This window comes from Microtus pennsylvanicus, chromosome 10 (assembly GCF_037038515.1).
Source record: "Microtus pennsylvanicus isolate mMicPen1 chromosome 10, mMicPen1.hap1, whole genome shotgun sequence".
Taxonomy (NCBI): domain Eukaryota; kingdom Metazoa; phylum Chordata; class Mammalia; order Rodentia; family Cricetidae; genus Microtus; species Microtus pennsylvanicus.
Window position 1 is genome coordinate 107,884,046 of NC_134588.1, and position 12,459 is coordinate 107,896,504.

General features: G+C 51.3%; 1 protein-coding gene across 1 annotated transcript in view; it reads left to right on the forward strand.

The window, feature by feature from the left end:
- The first annotated feature begins 7,586 nt into the window (after positions 1-7,586).
- Positions 7,587-12,459, forward strand: part of Ptpn14 (protein tyrosine phosphatase non-receptor type 14) — a 138,510-nt gene continuing 133,637 nt past the window's right edge. Inside the window, exon 1 of the mRNA XM_075989447.1 lies at positions 7,587-7,996. The gene's annotated coding sequence lies outside the window, so the exon portion shown is untranslated. The remainder of the gene's footprint in view (positions 7,997-12,459) is intronic.

Below are 12,459 nucleotides of genomic sequence, written 5' to 3' on the forward strand. Positions count from 1 at the left end.
GCAGGCAGGGTAAGCTCGTCGTTGACAACATGCCCCTCCTGCAAGGACACAGTGACAGAGCACGGAGACAGGTAAGGTGTGTGTTGGAAGAGCCGTTGGCTATTTCTGCCAACCACAGGAGGGCTGGAAGGCAAAGCTGGAGCCTATGGGGCTGGAAAGTCAGCAGATGATGAAGAAGCTTACACAATGGAGTTAGTCAGTGTGTGTGGCCTAAGGTAAAATTAGTGGAGAATAGTAACAATATATACAAATGCATAGGCTGAAATACTTCATTGTGCCTAGGTGATATTTCTTTTAAATCTTTCTGGTAGTGTCACTAAGGTGTGTAATAACAATAGCAACAACAATAAATGCATGGTTTTGGTCTATTATGCATATATTACTGTTATTGGAATTCTAAAAAGTAAACAATTAGCTGAATCTTGTACATTTTTATTGGAAAAACTCAGTGCTGTTGCCTATGGTGAGGCTGCCTTTTGATGTTCAGACACTGATATCCTTGCATACACGGTCATCTCCAGACGCCTGAGGAGCCAGCCCAGCACCCAGACAGGAGGATGACTCCATCTGTGCTTTTCAGCTCAAAAATCTACATCCCAAACATCTTTGACATTCTCTCCAGAAGGATGTAAGAGAAATATCACATCTATACAAGGGCTGGGTTGGCATGCACAGAATAGGGCCTCTCTCCAGTGCTTCAAACTAAGTGACAGTCCCTTTGGAAAATAGCGAGGCTTCATGAGACATGGGCAAGAAAAAGAGAAATGAGACAGAGAGGTGGTGGGAGCTTCTGGAACGAGTTCTGAGACCTAAGAATGAGAGGGAAGCATGTGTGACAAGAGGGGACCAGGCGCTCAGCTTCCATGAGAAGTGGATGGGAGAGGATACTGAACACACGCTGTCTAATTTCACCCCACCTCTGTGTGTCCGTCGCTTTTCCTTGCTTCTCTGGCAATTCCTGGCTGCAGCAACTTTAGGAAAGGAGGGTTGACCTTCACCCACAGTTCAGAGGAAGTGTCCATTTTGGGAATATCCAGCATGGCTGCTGTTCGTGGCAGAGGAAGAAGAAGCATGCAGTAACCGATGGTTATATTACCCCAGAAAGCACAGAGAACTGGGGGTGACTCTCAAGTTCTACCCCCAATTACCCACTTCCTGCAGTGAGGACCTACATTCCAAAGGTTGTACAACCTGATAAACATTGCCACCAGCTGGGCAGTAAGTATGCCAATATATAAGCCTGTGGAGGTGACACTTCACATAGCAATAAACCTGTGTCTGCACAACTTTGCCAATGATTGTGGACAGTGTGACTTCCTGGACAAGCTGATCTAGAGAAAAGGTTAACATCATAGGCCGACCATCGTTGGCAAATGGAAAGCCCTCGAAGATGCCCCAGGAGAAGGAGGGATTTCTGTCTCCTGTGTCGGCAATGGTTTTCTGAGAACAGTTGCTAGGAAGCCATCTCTAAAGGCGGAAGTCATTGGCTCTCATCCACTGTGGCACAACCTCTGGGATTGTCACGCATACTGTGTGTAGTCTATGTTGGCTTCTGGAATAGAACTGTGAACCATGTGTGGTTGTATGTGACAGTTCTTCACACACAATCAAACAAAACCTCCAGATAACCAGAAGTTCACTTTCCAGTTTCCTCACTTGGTTTCATTCATCTTGTGAGATCATCTTGAGAGGGTCTAGAATCCTGGGAGAAGGGCCTCCGAGAATGCCTGTTGGGGAGTTTTCTGGACAGTTAACTGGAGTGGGAAGACTTGCCCACTGTGGGTGGCGCCATTCCCTGACTAAACGGAGAAAGGGAGCTGCCTAGCAAAGGTGCACCCACTTATCTCCCTGCCTCTTGGTGGAAGACACAACGTGAGTGGCTCCTTTAAGGCTCTAGCCTCTCTGACTTCCCCACCATGACACACTGGAACTGTGAGCCAAAGGACCCTTCCCTCCCCATTTTAAGTGGTTCTCCTGAGGGCCTTTTATCACAGCAACAGGGAAGCGAGTAAGAGGGCACACTGCACAGGCAACACGGTCTTCTGGGTGTGTATGTGGGGAGGGCTGCACTTGTATTCGTATGCATGTGAATAACCCTGAGCACTGTTTGTTCTGATTTTGAGACAGGGTCTGTGTGGCCTGGAGCTTGCTGAGAAAGCCCCAGGAATCAATCCACTTGTCTGTGCCTCCCCAGTGCTGGGGTTACAAGTGTGTGCCATCATGCCTGCCAGGTTTTTTTTTTGAAAACAAAAATGAAAAAAAAAAACACATGGGTTCTGGGTTTTGAACTCAGGGCCTCATGCTCACAAGGCAAGAACTTTATTGAACGGACCATCGTCCAGCTCTGCCAGTCTGTAGTTAGTACTTTTCACAGGTATCAAGAGTCTCGGCTTATCGTATATTTTTGCCGTATGCCAGCGGCTCTGACCTGCAACCCAAGCACAGTGTTTCCTGAAAGACTCCTGTCCATTAGATCAACAGAATGGGCAAACAACGGCATGGTACTTTTCACACACGGCCTGGTGCCGTTCACACCACGGCATGTATTCTGCTGTGCAGGGAGAGGAACTCCTGACACACAGTGAGCCGAAGGAGCCAGCTTCCCCACAGAGATTATGTGTGAACACCACGTCAGTCCATGGTGTGAAGTCCTAGGACTAACAAGACTTTTGCACTAAGCAGAAGTCAGCCCAGAGGGGGCACAGTGGCTGGGAAGTTGGCCCAAGGGCATTTTCTGCAGTGGCAGACACTTTACCTTGACCTGGGTCGAAGTCACATGTGTGAGAGGTGTTTGAGCTACATATACCTTAAGTTTTGTGCTTTTTACTGAATTTGGGTTGTAGTGCAGTTCATCCAGTCTAAAATATGATACATGGTGACACGTGTGCTCACTACACAACGACACGTGTGCACAGATGTCCATCTCCATGAGCAAAAAGAAAAGAGCCCTCCTCTGTATAACTTTGAAATGTTTATGCATCCCCTAAAGATCATCAGAACTTTTCAAATAAAGCCAGCGTACTCTCCAGTTTTAGAAAAGTTGGGGTGTGTATTGTGTGTGTGCAAGTGTATGGGTGCATGCACTCATGGGAGCCAGAGGTTGGCAGCAGCTTTCTTCCTCGGTCACTCTCCACCCCATTTATTTTATTTGTTTATTTATTATTTATTTATTTATGAGACAGGGTTTCTCTGTAGCTTTGGAGCCTGTCCTGGAACTAGCTCTTGTAGACTAGGCTCACAGAGATCCGCCTGCCTCTGTCTCCCGAGTTCTGGGATTAAAGACATGTGACGCCACCGCCTGGTCTCTCCCCCTTATTCTTTGAGGTGGTCTCTCATTGAGCCTGGGACTCACTGATTTGACAAGTGGAATCTTCCTGTGTCAGCCTCTGCCGTGGTGGGACTGCAGGTGAGCGCCACCATAGCTGCCTGTTTGCATGACTGCTGGAACCAAACACAGCTCTCCATGAAGTGCCTTTCTGCCTGAGACACACACACACACACACACACACACCCGCTCACATACACTCAGAACGTGCTCTGTTTTCAGGGACACCGGTGTCTCTGGAGGTGTTAAAGCAATCCATTAATGAGTAGAACATAAGGGAGGTGGGCGGAATCATGCAGGGTCTGAGGTTCTGCTCGGCATCCTGTATTTATAGTCAGAGCCAAGCTTTGAACAAGGAGATGGATTACTCTGAACAAGTTAATGTCCATGAGTTCCTAAAACTGTAAATCTTTAAAGCAAACACGAAATGCATTGCTGTAGGTCCCTTGAAGCTCATGCACCCTGAGGAGACGGCAGAGTGCGGATTTACCTAATGGCATGTTTGCTTACGCAGGGACACAAAGAGGGGAGGGAGAATGTATTTGGTTTCTTTAGTTACTTCAAGTTGTATTCTTTGTATGTGTGAGTGAGCACGTGTTTGTGAGTGAGTGACCATGTGTGCGAGTGAGCTCATGTATGTGTGTATGAGTGAGCATTGTGTATGTAAGTGAGCATGTGTTTGTGTGTGGTGTCTGAGTGAGAATATGTATATGTGTGAGTGAGCACATGTATGTGTGTGTGAATGAGCATGTGTATGTGTGTGAGTGACCATGTGTGCGAGTATGTGTATATGTGTGAGTGAGCACATGTATGTGTGTATGAGTGAGCATGTGTATGTGAGCAGTGTAGGTGTAAGTATGTGCATGAGTGTAAGTGAGCACGTGTATGTGTGTGAGCATTGTATGTGTGTGAGTATGTGTGTGTGTGAGTGAGCACGTGTATGTGTGTGAGCATTGTATGTGTGTGAGTATGTGTATGTGTGTGTAAGCATGTGTGTGAGTGAGCACGTGTATGTGTGTGTGAGTGAGCACGTGTGTGTGTGAGTGAGCATTGTATGTATGTGTGAGCACGTGTATGTGTGTGTAAGCATGTGTGTGAGTATGTGTATGTGTGTGTAAGCATGTGTGTGTGAGTGAGCATTGTATGTGTATGTGTGTGTAAGCATGTGTGTGTGAGTGAGCATTGTATGTGTGTGAGTATGTGTATGTGTGTGTAAGCATGTGTGTGTGAGCATTGTATGAATGTGTGAGTGAGCACGTGTGTGTGTGTGAGAGTGTGAGCATGGTGTGGTGTATGTGTGTGGTGCATGCGAAGAGCCCAGAGGTAGGCACTGGGAATCCTCTACCTTATTCTTTTGAGGCTGGGTCTCTCCCTGCACTGCAGCCCATGGAGCTCAGGAGGGTTTTGTTCCCTTGTTGGACAGGCTGCAGTCAGTAAAGTCCCAGTCATCCCCCTGCTTCCAGCAGTGCTGGGTTACAGGCACAGGTGAAACCACAGCCATCCATGACGAGAGCTAGGATCTGAACTCAGCTCCTCATGATCATGCACCAAGCACTCTGCTTTTTTGTTTGTTTGTTCTTTTGAGACAGGATCTACATAGCCCAGGTTGGCTTTGAATTCACTGGCCCTGAATTCATAGAGGTTGTCCTGACTCAGCTTCCTGAGTGCAGGGATGATGAACGGAAGGCAACATGCCAGATTTCCCAAACTTCTCCCATTACTGGGCACACGAGCTCTATATACTGAGGGACTCCCTTGGGTTCACATTGTGTTTTCTCCTTACGGAGAGTTAAATCTCAGCAGGTCAGCATATGTCTAGCACACACAAGCGCCAAAGTACAACTTCCAAGTCACTAAAAAGTCAGCTTCTCTCTCTCTCTCTCTCTCTCTCTCTCTCTCTCTCTCTCTCTCTCTTTCTCTCTGTATGTGTGTATAAAACTGAAACAATCCTTATTTGTGTTGTCTTCCTTGGATCCAACATAAAGCCAATCAGTCACACTTCATAGGTTCTTAAAATTAATAATGGCTTTTACTTTTATGAATGAATAAACTGGTTTAAAATTAAAAACAAGTGTATAGGGCTAGTGCCAAGCCTTGGCTTTACTGACAGCTGCAAACGCAGCGACACTCATTCACTGGACTCCCGCATCCACGCTGGTCTGAAGGCAGCATGAAGGCAGCCTTCCCAGCTCTGGAATTGCCCAGCTTCTTCCCCCACAAACATGCCTGCATCTGGAGGAGACACTCAAGCAAGCTCAGACAGGGTGGCACCCATGATGCCGCTGGTCCAACCAAACCCTGTCCTTGATGTTACATCACACTCCACTGACAAAATAAACTCAAGCCTCAGTAAGTGGCTTGCTCGGGGTCACATGGCTGGTCACAGGCAAGATCCAGTTTTTGTATCTGCCTGGAAATCCTTTACTCTCTCTTTAAGACCACGGTGGCCTCGGGGGCTGTGCTCTGCCGTTTGAGTGTCTTGGGAGTCACAACATCCATGTGTCACTTATTTTCCACTGTGAAAGATGCCTAGGGGCCTCCTGTACCCCAGAAGGACACTGCCAGCCCTGCCGGCACTGACAGCCTTTAGGTATCTTATCCTTGAGCCCAGTCCTGTTTCAGTCAAATGTCTGGGGGCTAAGGGCAGCTTCTGTGCAGGCTGTGTCCTTTATCCCATTTCAGCAGCGCGTGTTCCTTGGTGAGACAGATCCTTCCTTCCGGCTTCCTCAGCCTTCTCTGAGGCACGGTGATGGTGTGCATGCATGTGAGGAGTATTGCCCACACTGGCAGCCACAAAGTGAAGTCCTTCCTGAAGACTGGTGGAAAACTCAGCAGACCCCTGCAGAGATCAATCTTTGACACTCTGAAAAGCTGACCCTCCGGAGTCTGAGTTCTTTGCCTTCCATCCATCCCATTTCCTCCCCTCTGGTCCTCTCTGATTCTTGTTTCTGCATACAGGCAAATGATCAGAAGCCAAGCATTGTAGAATCACGCGGTGGGCACAAAAGACTTAGTAATTTTCTTTCTTGTTTTGAGGTAGGGTCTTGCTATGTAGTCCAGGCCAGCCTGCAACTTGTGATTTTCCTGTCTCTGCCTCCAGAGCGCTGGCACGGGCCACTGGGACGAAATAAGGCCTGGAAGTTTTGTGTCCTTTACGTGTACAATGAAGTGATTTGACATTATCTTCTGTGACAAGAACTTCAGGGTCCTTGAAAGGACTGGGCTGAGACTTCAGAAAGGGAACAGATGCCAAGACACGCAAAAACACTTCAGAAATACAGGCAAACCCTTTCATTTCCCAACTACCAAAACCAAGGATAGGGGGTGGGGGGCTGGGATCCTCCTGAGTTAACCACTGGGTCAGCAACTCAGTGGGGCCTAATACAGGTTCCCTTCCCTGGCTGAGTGCTTTTTCCATTATACTGGCTGCGCCTCAGTAACCCCACCTCCGAAAGTGCTAAGGCAGTTCCCTCCCAGTGCCCAGGCGGGGTGGGGCCCCTCCGTGGCATGGAACAAACCGGGAAAACCACATATTCCAACTCCCAGCACACAAAGGCTGGTTGGCCGTGGGGGCGGGGTGGGAGGACCAGTACTAAGTCTAGCTCACTACTTGGAGATCCTGGGATTCTGAGCAGGGCTCCTAGATTGCCTGTTCAAGGAGGCCACCCTACTTTGTCCTGTCCTGTGTCCCCTGGGCGGTGGGGGCAAGACCTCCCCCAAATACATGGCCTGTTCTAGCTCCAGCGTCCCACCCCCTAGCTGCCTACGGAAATCTAGGAGGGACGGTCCTTTCCTTTCCGCTTTCCCATCCGCCCCCGGAGCGTCGTCGCACAGCTGGGTTGACTTGGGTCGCCTCCCCCTCTCCACTTCTAGTCTATCTTTCTCCAGGCACTTTGCTTCCGTCCACAGCCCCCCACCTTGGAAGGAAGACACGCTCCAAAGCTAGCCCATTAAAAGTGCACGACTTCTGCCCGGTCAGCCGAAGGAGCTCCCGCAGCCCGGCATTCCTCGGATTCCAGCGCTGTGACGTCCCCGGGGACCGTGCGCCCGCAGCGGGGGAGCCCGGGATCCACTTTTCAGCGCTGGGTGCGCGTCCCCGAGGCTGGCGCGCGCCCTCCCCTGCCGCCGCATTCCTAGCCCGCCCAGTGAGCACCCGGCGCTCTCCCCGCCTCCAGGCCCCCAGAGCAGCGGAGCCCAGCCCGGGGCGGGGGAGCGCGGCCAGCGGCGCCTGCTCGTCCCCTCCCACCCGGCCCCTTCCTCCGCCCTCCCGGCCGCTCGCGCTTCCTGGCACTCGGGCTCTCCCGGCGGCTCAAGTTCTGCACAACTTCTCCCGGCTGCCCAGCGTTGCGGCCGCGGGTCCGGGCCAGCTCGCTGCGCTCTGCGGCTCAGCCATCTCGTCCCCAGGGCAGGTCCTCGTGGAGCATCTGGCACCTCTTGGCCGCTGGCGGTCCCTTTCGGCGCCCCACCTCTCTGATCGCCCCGGCCCCCTCGCGCGGGACGGCGGTGCTCAGGTTCTTGGCCCTTTCTCCCCCCCCCCCCCCCCGTGCTCCAGGCGCGGCGGAACCCTCCCCGTGCCCTTCCTCTGCCAGCTCCTGGAAGCCAGTGGTGAGGACCTAGGTTCCCCGATGGTCACGGCGCGGCACCCGGGGCACTCCCGGGCTATGTAAGCAGGTAAGCCAGCCGGGCGGGAGGAGATGCTGGGGCTGCGCCAACTTGGGCTCGACGCCGGGGACGCCGGGGTGCGCGGTGGGGGCGCCAGGTGGCCAGCCGCCGGGCTTCTCTTCGAGTGTGGCGCTCGCTCGTCCGGGAGTGGGCTGGAAGGGGAGATCGGTCTGCGACTCTGGTTCAGCCAAGACATTGCCTCTAACTCGCGGTTCTTTTCTGCGTGTGAAGAGGGAGAGAGTCCCGGGAAGAGCAGAGGGCAGCTGGAGGTCTCCAGATCTCTCGGGCACTGGGGAGCGGACGTTGCTGTCGCGCTTTCGAGCAGGGGAACATAGCGCAGCGCCCTAACCTTGCCTTTGTGCCTCCTGTGGGGACTGGGTTTGCGAGGGGGTCCCTTGTGCTCTTTCCCCATGCCCCAGCCGTGTTGCCAAACTCTCGAATCCCTTGGCTCCTGCTTGAGTCGGACAGACAGACGCGCCAGGAAAACTTGCGGCCCCATCACCGCAGACCAAATTTCCACCTCGAACTTTGCGGGTTCCGAGAGTACATAGCTCATTTTCCCACGTGACCTCACTCTAGTTTTCAATCTTTGCAAATGGGTTCCCTACTTTTTCTGGGGGAATCGATGAGGTGCGCTGACACTACCTCCCTTTGCCTCAGTTCTTGTCCCTCAGATCTTGTCGCCCCATCCCCATGTACAACTAGGGGAGATTTGGGGGGTTTTGACTTTAGTAGGTCCAGGGATTGGCTGTTACAGGGTCCTGCTGGAGGCGAGTTATGTTCAAACCGCTGGATGAATGGATGGTCAGAAGTTTACAAAATACACTGATTTCTTGAAATGGATTCCCTCCCTCATTCATTCAATAAACTCTCATTGTTGAGGCTTCCCCTCTGCTAGGAGATCATACTACCAGAGTCTGCAACGCCCTGCAGGCAGCCCGTGGGCGGATGGGACCATGTGCTGGGAGAGAAGAGTTCTGCTAGAGTCGGGGAAGGCCAGGCCCTGGAGGAAAGCGGTTACCTGCATCGAGGGAATGATGCTCACCAGAGGAGTGGTTGGGACACTGATTCCAGAAGGCGGAACAGCTTGGACAAAGTGAGGGGCGCGGAAGGGGGGTGCAGAAAGTCTTGGATAAGGACCCGGTGGCTAGAGGGGCATGTATGGGCAAGTTGGTACAGTGTTGTTGGCATAGTTCGCCCCCACCCCAGTAGAAACGAAACCGGAAGTTTGTTCCCCACTTCCCGTGACCACAAGTAGCTTCCAGGGATCAAAAGCTTCCCCCTTGGACCTACTCCTTCTCCTTGATGTCTCCCCTAGGCGGTTCTGTGGGGTGACAGGTATGCTCGTTGTTAATTGACCCCCCCCCCCATCTCAGTATCCCAATGAGGACCATCCCACACCGCTACAAAGCCTTGTCCTGAGAGAGCTTTGGGCGTGGACAGAACAGCTTGGCTCTTAGAAGTGACAGCTTGCTTTGCTTCCCCTTTGGTGCTGGGAACCTAACCCAGGCAGGGCCTTATGCTCGCCAGGCAAGTGCTTCGCACATCCCAGTCCTCAGCTCCCTAACAGCTCTCTTGAGCTGACCCTGGATAATATGATGTCCTCTTATCTGGTCTGGGTGCGTGGCTGGCACGCCTGTACGTGGCCAAATCTGTTCAAGGAAGTGGCTCTGTGTCTTGGTCGCTGCTTTTAAGTCATTGATTTTTTCTTTCGTGGAGTTGCCTTTCCTTTTTCTGAACCCATGGGAACTGAAATCTTCCGTAATTGTGAGAAGGTCGGGCACATCCTGCCTGCAAAAGCTCCTCACTGCAGGAGAGGCTTTCTGTGGGACGTTTCCCTGGACTGAGGTGTTCTCCCAATTCCTAGTGGCTGCTCCTGGCCAAGATGCCAGATCCCCAGCCTTCAGGTACCTCAGGCTGGTGCATGGAAGTGGCTCCCTACAACTTGGGGGTGTTTATTCAAGATCCTCTCCCAGCCTTTCTGTGATCAAGCAGTTCTTTGATCGAAAGTCTGGAAGCTGGAAGGTGGGGAGGGGGTGGCAGCGGGCCTGAGGGAAGTGTGCATCAAGAGGGCCTACCCTGCCTGTCTCAGGGCTCCGTGCAGGCTCCCTTGGTTGGTATGCACACACTCAGTTATTCACGTTTATGTGTGCAGTTATGCAGTTATTCACATTTGTGTTTGTTATGTTGCATGGTCCCCTGAGAGAGAAATACTAGTTAGGGAGACTGTCTTCATATTGGAACACCACGAAGAATTCGGAGTTTTCAGGAGAGTTCTTCCTTCCCTGTGGACCAGCAGAAGTCTGGACCTGAGGAATTCCATAGCACACATGCCTTCTAAATGGATTAAACCCCAACAGGGCTGCAAATATCAGCCCCTTCCTAGCAAATTGAGCTCACCTGGGGTCCAGAGCCATGCGTTGTACATGCGTCTTGGCCGTTTTTGAAGAAGCATTTGGTCACATTCTTGCATTTGAACTACTCATTGCTTGGTTACCTAGTGCTGTGTGTGGTTTTCAAGTCCATCCTGGGCCTTGGAACACTGCTAGGCACTTGGTTGGAGGTAAGGCAGGAGAAAAGATAAGATGAAATACTTAATTAGCCAATTAAGGAAGGAGGGAAACAGACACCAACGCTTCAGTAGGGAGGAAGCGTGTCTGAGATGAGCTTTCTGATCTCCGAGAGACTGAGTAAATGGATTTAATTTGCCCTCCTCCTCTTCAGAAGGGCTGATTGAATGGTCCCAGAAATGGGCGGGGCTAATAGCTGCTACCGCTTGTGGAGTGTGTGTGTGTGATTGAAATACAGCTAGACTTGAATTCCAACTCTGCCATTTAAAATTTCCTTCGCCTCTATTTACATTGCGTGTATGTGTGTGGGCATGCCTGTGGAAGTCTGGGTTGGGTCTTTTTTCACTGTTTGGGTCCCAGGGATCAAACTTTGTCAAGGTTGGCGGCCAGCATCCTCCCACTGAACCATCCCGCCAGCCAGCACAGCTCTGCTGTCAGCTTCTTCATCTGCAAGGGGCAGCTCGCCAGGGCATCTCTCCGACTTCGGTGTGATGCTGTATAGTGTACAGTCTGAAAGACCAAGGCAGGATGGTGTCTGTGTGTTGGCGGCCTCGTACGTGGCCGTGAATGTGTTCTTTGTTAACTCAGCAGCCTGAATTCACATGTGTGCCAACATACACATAAGCTTTGTTCTTGACTTTGCTTTAGACTATTGGCTCACAGCAAACATGCGGGCTGGCAGCTGCATGTAGCCCTTCACGCTGAAGGAGGTCCACAGTACCCCAGGCGGTAGGAAGTACCCCAGGAAGAAGGCAGGGAAAAGACCTCGTTTGTCTGCTCTTCTCCGTGACAAGGGCCTAGTGTGTTGTGCGGGGTCTTCGCATTTCGAATGCCGAGATCCGGTTAATTAAAGGATGTCGGGATCACTGCCTGTGTTTAGCAAGGGTGCAGAAACTAGCTGCTCACAAAGGCGTTCCTCGGCAGCCTTCAGCTCCGTCTTTGAAGCCCCAACACAGAGTCAGCTTACGCTAGAACAAGGCCGGCCACAGGTGGCTTGAATTTTGATGTTGCCTTTCATCCAAGAACCCTGAAGTATTTGGCAAACATGAACTCATTGATCTTCCTATCAACTTCCTGGGAGGAAGCCCGTGAAGAAAGGGACTCAGGCATCGTCAGGAGGACAGGTGTGTCCTTAGCGCAGTATGGATTGTGACCACAAAGATCTGGGTAAATTCCCCACCTGCGGAATTGCGCGCAGGCTGGGAAGGGTCAGGAGGACAAAGCCCAGAAAAATGTTTCACCAAGATTTTTATGGTTGGGAGGAGAAAGGAAATTTATTCTTCTTAGGCCTACAGTGCCTTTTTGCATGTACACATGAAAATATGTTATTCACAGTTCTGAATTAAAGGATGTTATGAGAAGCTTGTGTATGCATGTGAGGTTGGCTGAGTCTGAGGTGGGCTATAAATGGGGCATTGATTTCGCAGCCCTTCCCTCTCCTCCCCTGTCCTCCTCTTCCCTTCCCTCCCCTTCTCTTCCCTTTCTTTCCCTTCCCTGCATTTCTTACTTTCCCTATCTGCCATGCGTTTGTTTGTGGCGGTCATTAGTACATCAGCCTTACATATGAAGTTTGATATGTGATAGTTTAGGTTCATCCTCAGGCAGTTAAATTAGACCCATGTCAATACTGCTTCTTGAGCCTAGTCCCTCAGCCTGACCCAGGGGACCTTTGTAGTCAGAGATCTTGTATTGTAGCTGGCTGCCCCACCATTGCTTGCTGTCTTCCGACAGGGAGAAAGGATGCTGGTGAGGAGGAAAGCAGAAAGGGGTAGTGCCTGGTGACGCAGCCTCTTACAGTTAGTAAATTACCATTTTGGGGAGCTGGGGGATGGCTCAGTGGTTAAGAACGCTTGCCGCTCTTGCAGAGGACCTGGGTTTTTAGCACTCATGGCTGGTGGCTCA